A 7630-nucleotide genomic window follows, 5' to 3' on the forward strand; every position below is an offset into this window, starting at 1 on the left:
CCCTTTATAATTTCTTGAAAGATGATGTCTAGGCTATTTTTTTGATCGTGGCTTTCAGATAGTCCAATAATTTTAAAATTCTCTCTCCTGGATCTATTTTCCAGGTCAGTAGTTTTTCCAATGAGATATTTCACATTGTTTTCTATTTTTTTTTCATTCTTTTGAATTTGTTTTACAGTGTCTTGATTTCTCATAAAGTCACTAGCTTCCAATTGCTCCATTCTAATTTTTAAGGAAGTATTTTCTTTAGTAAGCTTTTGGACTTCCTTTTCCATTTGTCCAATTTTGCTTTTTAAGGCATTCTTCTCCTTATTGACTTTCCTCTTTTGCCATTTGGGTTAGGCTATTTTTTAAGGTGTTATTTTCTTCATTATTTTTTGGGTCTCCTTTAGCAAGCTGTTGACTTGTTTTTCATGATTTTCTTGTATCACCTTCATTTCTCTTCCCAGTCTTTCCTCTACTTCTCTTACTTGCTTCTCAAAATCCTTTTTGAGCTCTTTCATGGCCTGGGCCCAATTCATATTTTTCTTGGAGGCTTTGGATGTAGGAGCTTTGACTTTATTGTGTTCTTCTGGTCATATGTTTCAATCTTCTTTGTCACCAAAGAAAGATTTTATGGTCTGACTTTTTTTTGTGAGGTTTGCTCATGGCCCCAGCCAATTACTTGAGTTATAAACTCTTTGTTAAGGTAGGAGTCTGCTACCAGTGTGTAGAATGTACTGTCCCAAGCTTTGGAGGTTTTGTGCTGCTGTTTTCAGAGATACTTCTAGGGACCCATAAGTTTTCAATTCTTCCAAGGTGCCATGATCAAGGGCGAGGTGTTTACTCCTTTCCTGGCCTGTGCTTTGGTCTATGAGTGACCACAAGCACTCTTTTCTGCCTTGGAACTGTGAGGAGGATTTCCTCTCCACCATGCCAGCACTCCTCCTCTCCCTAGAATCGTTACCCACAACTGTGACCCAGATCCAAGCACAGGCAAAGCAAGAGAATCCTGCTTCAGCACTAGCAGAGAGATCCCTGCAATTCCACTCTAATCAGTCTCTAATCACTTCCCTTGCAATCTGTGGTCCAGAAGCTCAGGAAACACCTGTTGCCCTGGGGCCATAGAGACTGGGGCTGGGACTCAGCTTCTCTCTCACCACAGTCACAGACTTTCCCTACTGACCTTCTAAGTTGTCTTTGGTGTTTGTAGGTTGAGAAATCTGGAAACTGCCACAACTGCCTGTGATTCAGTCCTCTGAGGCCTGCTCCAGGTTCACTGAGGCCTGTTTTGCCTGCACGCCCACACCAGAACTGCATTCCTCTCCCCGCTGAGCATGGTAGACCTTTCTAATCAACCATCCAGGTTGTCTTAGACTGGAAATTTGTTTCACTCTGTCTTTTTGTGGGTTCTGCTGCTTTAGAATTTGTTTAGAGTCATTTTTTTTACAGGTATTTGGAGGGGTTTAGGAGAGAGTTCAAGCAAGTCACTGCTTTTACTCCACCATCTTGGCTCTGCCCCTGGCTGTTGTGTTTTTTAAAGGACTTTTGATTTGGAGAAGTTGTGACATTTTCACTGAAAAGTGAGTCACTGAAATGTAGGACACTCAGTAGAAAGGAAGAGGAACTGGGGATAAGAACCAGAAGAGGAACCTGAGAGAAGAATTGAAGATGCAGTAAACAGGGCAGGAGGGGGTGCTGAAAATCTGCTCTGTCAGCCATGGCAAACAGAAGGATTCAGTTGAGTGATTCCTAATTATTGGAGAAATAATTGACTTCAATGGCCAAGAGCACCAGTAACAGCCCTTCAGCACCATCTGAAGGTGGTAAAGCTTCTCATAAATGATTATCGCTCTCTGCTGCCACCTTTGGCGGTTGTTTTGGCGTACTGGTGAGGTGATCAAAATCCAGTCTTGCTGTGGCCTCCATTCTGATTGGATAATGGAGCATCTCTTGTGCATGAATGACTGACTGGACTGGTCTGTATAGTCCAAAGATACAATATGGTAAGTTTAGCAGCTCTCTAGATTAAAGAGCACTGCTGTTTACATTAATAGCTACCATTTCCTTAATGTCCCTTTAAGAGTGATGGGTAACTGAAAGAATTGGTAAATGCTGTATTTGAGTAGAAAAAAGAATTTCTCCAGATTAAGAATGGCAAAGATAGACAGCCATGAAATTAACAGAGAAGCAGTTTCTTCTTGTGCAGATTATCCTGAATGGACCAATGTCACTGAAGCCAGCAACCCAGAGCTGTGAGTTACCCTCAGCATATTCCCTCATATGCTTTTCTGCCGAAACCCTTCCAAATACCTGTAAAAAATGTCTCTAAACAAATTCTAAAGCAGCAGAACACACAAAAAGACAGAATGAAACAAATTTAGAGCCCAAGACAACTTGGATAGTTGATTAGAAAGGTCTATTGTGCTGGGCTGGGAGAGAGACGCAGTTCAGCATGGGTGCATGCACAGGCAGAGACCAGGCCTTAGTGAACCTGGAGTAGGCCTCAGAGGACTGAATCACAGGCAGCTGTGGCAGTTTCCAGATTACTCAACCCACAAACACCAAAGACAACTTAGAAGGTCTATGGGAAAGGTCTGTGACTGTGGTGAGAGAGAGAACTGCCATCCCAGCCCCAGGCCCCAAGCTTGGCCCTGTGGCAGCGGCTGCTTCCTGAACTTCTGGTGCACAGACTGAGGGGGAATCGAGTAACTGATCAGAGAGGGATTGCAGGGATCTCTCTGCTGGTGCTGAGGCAGGATTCTCTTGCTTTGCCTGTGCTTGGATCTGGGTCACAGTTCTGGGTGGCAGTCCTCGGGTAAGGAGGAGTGCCGGCATGGTAGAGTTTGTAGTGGTGGTGGAGAGGAAATCCTCCTCACAGTTCCAAGGCAGAAAAGAGTGCTTGTGGTCACTCATAGACCACAGCACAGGCCAGGAAAGGAGTAAACACTTCACCCCTTATCATAGCACCTTGGAAGAACTGAAAATGTACAGATCCCTAGAAGTATCTCTGAAAACAGCTGCACAAAACCCCCAAAGCTTGGGACAGTACATTATACACACTGGAAGCAGACCCCTACCTTAACAAAGTGTTTAAAACTCAAGTAATTCACTGGGATCATGAATAAACAAAGGTCCAAAAAAGGTCAGACCATAGAATCTTTCTTTGGTAACAAAGAAGATCAAAACATACAACCAGAAGAAGACAACACAGTCAAAGCTCCTACATCCAAAACCTCCAAGAAAAATATGAATTGGGCCCAGGCCATGGAAGAGCTCAAAAAGGATTTTGAGAAGCAAGTAAGAGAAGTAGAGGAAAAACTGAGAGTGATGCAAGAAAATCATGAAAAACAAGTCAACAGCTTGCTGAAGGAGACCCAAAAAAATACCAAAGAAAATAACACCTTAAAAAATAGCCTAACCCAAATGGCAAAAGAGGTCCAAAAAGCCAATGGGGGATGGGTAGCTAGGTGGCACAGTGGATAAAGCTCTGGCCTTGGAGTCAGGAGAACCTGAGTTCAAATCTAGTCTCAGACACATGACACTTACTAGCTGTGTGACCCTGGGCAAGTCACTTAACCCCAATTGCCTCACAAAAAAAAAAAAAAAGCCAATGAGGAGAAGAATGCCCTAAAAAGCAAAATTGGACAAATAGAAAAGGAAGTCCAAAAGCTTACAGAAGAAAATACTTCCTTAAAAATTAAAATAGAGCAATTGGAAGCTAGTGACTTTATGAAAAATCAAGACACTGTAAAACAAATTCAAAAGAATGAAAAAAGAGAAAACAATGTGAAATATCTCATTGGAAAAACTACTGACCTGGAAAATAGATCCAGGAGAGAGAATTTTAAAATTATTGGACTATCTGAAAGCCACGATCAAAAAAATAGCCTAGACATCATCTTTCAAGAAATTATAAAGGGAAACTGCCCTGATATTTTAGAACCAGAGGGCAAAATAGAAATTGAAAGAATCCACTGATCACCTCTTGAAAAAGATCCCCAAAGGAAAACTCCTAGGAATATTGTAGCCAAATTCCAGAGTTCCCAGGTCAAGGAGAAAATATTACAAGCAGCCAGAAAGAAACAATTCAAGTATTGTGGAAATACAATCAGAATAACACAGGATTTAGTAGCTTCAACTTTAAGGGACCACAGGGCTTGGAATATAATATTCCAGAGGTCAAAGGAGATAGGATTACAACCAAGAATCACCTACCCAGCAAAAAAATGAGTATAATCCTTCAGAGGAAAAATAGACATTCAGTGAAATAGAGAACTTTCAGGCATTGTTGATGAAAAGACCAGAACTGAATAGAAAATTTGAATTTCAAATACAAGACTGAAGTGAAACATGAAGAGGTAAATGGGAAAGAGAAATCATAAGAGACTTATTAAGGTTGGACTGTTTACATTCCTGCATGGAAAGATGATATTTGTAACTCATGGGCCTTTTGTCAGTATTAGGGTAGTTGGAGGGAAAAAAATTATATGTATGTATATACATAGATATGTATAGATATACATATCTATATATATACACATAGATTAATAGAGGGCACAGGGTGAGTTGAAGATGAAGGGGTGATACCTGGAGAATAAAATTAAGGGGTGATAAAGGATTTTGTGGGAGGAGAAAGGGAGAGGAGGGAAACAACAGAAGGTAAGAGGGAATGAGTGAACCTTATTCTCATTGGATTTGGCTTAAGGAGAGAATAACATACACACTCAACTGGGTATGGAAATCTATCTTACACTACAGGAAAATGGGGGAGAAGGGGACAAGAGAGCAGGGGGATGATAGAGGGAAGGGCAGATTGAGGGAGAGGGTAATCAGGAGCAAACACTTCTAAGGAGGTACAAGGTTGAAAAAGAGAATAGAATAAATAGGGGGCGGGATAGGATGAAGGGAAATAGACTTAGTTTTTCACAACATGACTACTATGGAAGTGTTTTGCATGACTATACATGTATAGCCTGTATCAAGTTGTTTGCCTTCTCAATGAGGGTGGGTGGGGAGGGAGAAAGGGAGAAAATTTGGAACCCAAAATTTTAAAAACTAAAGTTAAAAAAAATTTTTTTCACATGCAACTGGGAAATAAGATATACAGGGAATGGGGTATAGAAATCTATCCTGCCCTACAGGAAAATTGAAGGGGAAGAGGATAAGAGAAGTGGGGGAGAGATAGAAGGGAGGGCAGATTAGAAGAAGGGGTACTCAAAATGCATGCCATCTTGGGGTGGGGGAGGGATGAGATGGGGAGAAAATTTGAAATTCAAAATCTTGTGGAAGTGAATTTTGGAAACTAAAAATAAATAAATTAATTTTAAAAAAGAAAGAAAAGAAGAGGGAATGGATGGTGTGAAATGAGACTCAGAGAAGTTCTGGGGAGGAGCTTGTACCCTTCGGAGGCAGCTCATTCCACTTTTGAAGAGTCCAGATTTAGTGGGAAGTTTCCTCTTCTATCAAACTGAAATTGACCTCTTCACAACTTCCACCCTTTGTTTCTAGTTCTGCCCTCTGGAGCCAAGCAGAACTCTATTCCCTCTTTTCATAGAACAACCCTTCAAATTCTTGAAAATAGCTATAATGCCCCATCCCCAAGTCTTCTCATTTCCAGGATAAACATATTCACCTCTTTCAGTTTATCATCTTATGGCGTGATCTCCAACCCTCTTACCACCCTAGTTACCCCCCTCTGGACGTTCTCCAAGCTAGTTGATATTATTCCTAAAATATGGCTCCCAGGATTGGACATAATATTCTAGATGTGGTCTGACAAGAGAAGAAAACAGTAAATGAGTTCCAAGATAAATCTGGGGCACTTAACTAGCCTGTCCAATTCAATTCAATCAGCATTTATTAGGCACTTACTGTGTGTAGAACACTGAGCTAGAAGGCAAAGATGAGGGAAATAGCAGAGACAAACAAGTCTTTGACTGAACCTCCCTTCACCTTTTACAACTGAGTATTCCTTGGAGTACACAAGTCATACTCTTCTCTTTATTGGCCCGCAATCTCCATTCCAAAAAAACCCAGATGAAAATCTAGTCCACTCCTTTTGTTAGCTTTTACAAAGGAATAAAACAGATATACAAACATATTCCCCAATATTGGGGCATAATCCATACATACACACCTCCTCACTCTCTGGGGAAAATGGAATTAAGTATATAGCTCAATTCCTATGTAACTCAGTCCCTAATTTCAAGTCCAAAGTTCCAGGAACCCTGTCTTCTCAGGACTTCCCTACAGAGTTGACTGGCTATAACATCCTGCCTAGAATTCTACCTCCAAGGTCACCAGGGGTTGATCCCACATCTGCCTGTACCTTGAACCTGAGAAGAACAAAGGAAACAAGACTAAGCAGAAGCCTTCATTCCATTTTTCAGGGCCTCAGGATCTAAAAGAAAGGGCAGGGAAAGGAAACCCTTCCCCACCTCACCAGTTCAGTTCATGCACCCATGCTGTGGGTCAACATGACCTCCACTCTCTCTGGAAGCTGCACAGACAGGAGCACACAGCAAGGAGAATCTCCAGAAGAGAGCTGACAACCTCCCTCCAGTAGTCAGGCCTCAAGGGCAAAATGTTCCAATGATTCATTCAAGTCTCTCCCTTGTTCAGCCCTAGCTGGACAGGGACAAAGGGTGACAACCCCTTTTGTATACTGTCCCTTTCCAAGACACAACAAGTGTTTGCCTACATAGAGCAGAAGGCTGTCTCTTGACAACTTGTACTCCTCACTCCTATCTTATGAGGCCAAGGAGAACAAGATTACCCTTTCCTGTACATGACAACCCTTAAAGAGAGTGATCATGGCTCCAGTAAGCCTTCTACTCAAATTCAAGGGTCTATAACTTTTTTGGGATTCTGGACCCCTTGGGCAACTAGGAGAAACTGTGGACCCCTTCTTAGGATAATGTTTTTAAATGGTAGAATAAAATGCATAGGATTACAAAGGGAGTCAATTATATTGAAATATATGTCCCAAAAGTCTTAGTACACTTTTAAGCTATTTTTGACACACAAATATTAAAGCTTAAAACTGCACTAAGACCTATGGGATGCCCTGTGTCATTATCAAAAAAAATTTTTTTAAAAACAAGTTCACGGACCTTAGGTTAAGAACCTTCGTTAGGTCATCAGACCATAGATTTAGCACTGGAAGGGCCCTTAAAGGTCTTCTAGTCTAACATTGTTCATTTACAGATGAGGAACTGAGGCCTGGAGTAGTTAAAGGAGTTGCCCAAAGCCACACAAGTACTAATATGATCTGCAATGTGTCTTAGAAAGTGCTAATTTGTAAAATGGGCTGGCACTCATGGTCCTCGCCAGCTAGGCCTACGCGAGAAGTAGACATGAAATAATCATTTGAGGATTTTGGCATAGAAGCCTGGTTGCGAAGAGAGCTATTCATTCCTTCCTGGAGCCCTTTGAGAGTGCTCCTGTTTCTCATCTGTTTGTGGGAGTCGAGGTTAAAGGTCAATCACACTTCATATGTTCAAGAGAAGAGCTTGGATGGCTTCCATTATAGAAGGAGATTCAGTCAAAGACCTAATTAAGGCCTTAAAACATATTTTTCAGATTCAAAGAACATAAACCATGACAGATAGATAGATAGATAAAGAGATAGATTAGACAGATAGATAGA

This window comes from Vombatus ursinus, unplaced genomic scaffold (assembly GCF_900497805.2).
Source record: "Vombatus ursinus unplaced genomic scaffold, bare-nosed wombat genome assembly UNPS02014847.1, whole genome shotgun sequence".
NCBI lineage: Eukaryota > Metazoa > Chordata > Mammalia > Diprotodontia > Vombatidae > Vombatus > Vombatus ursinus.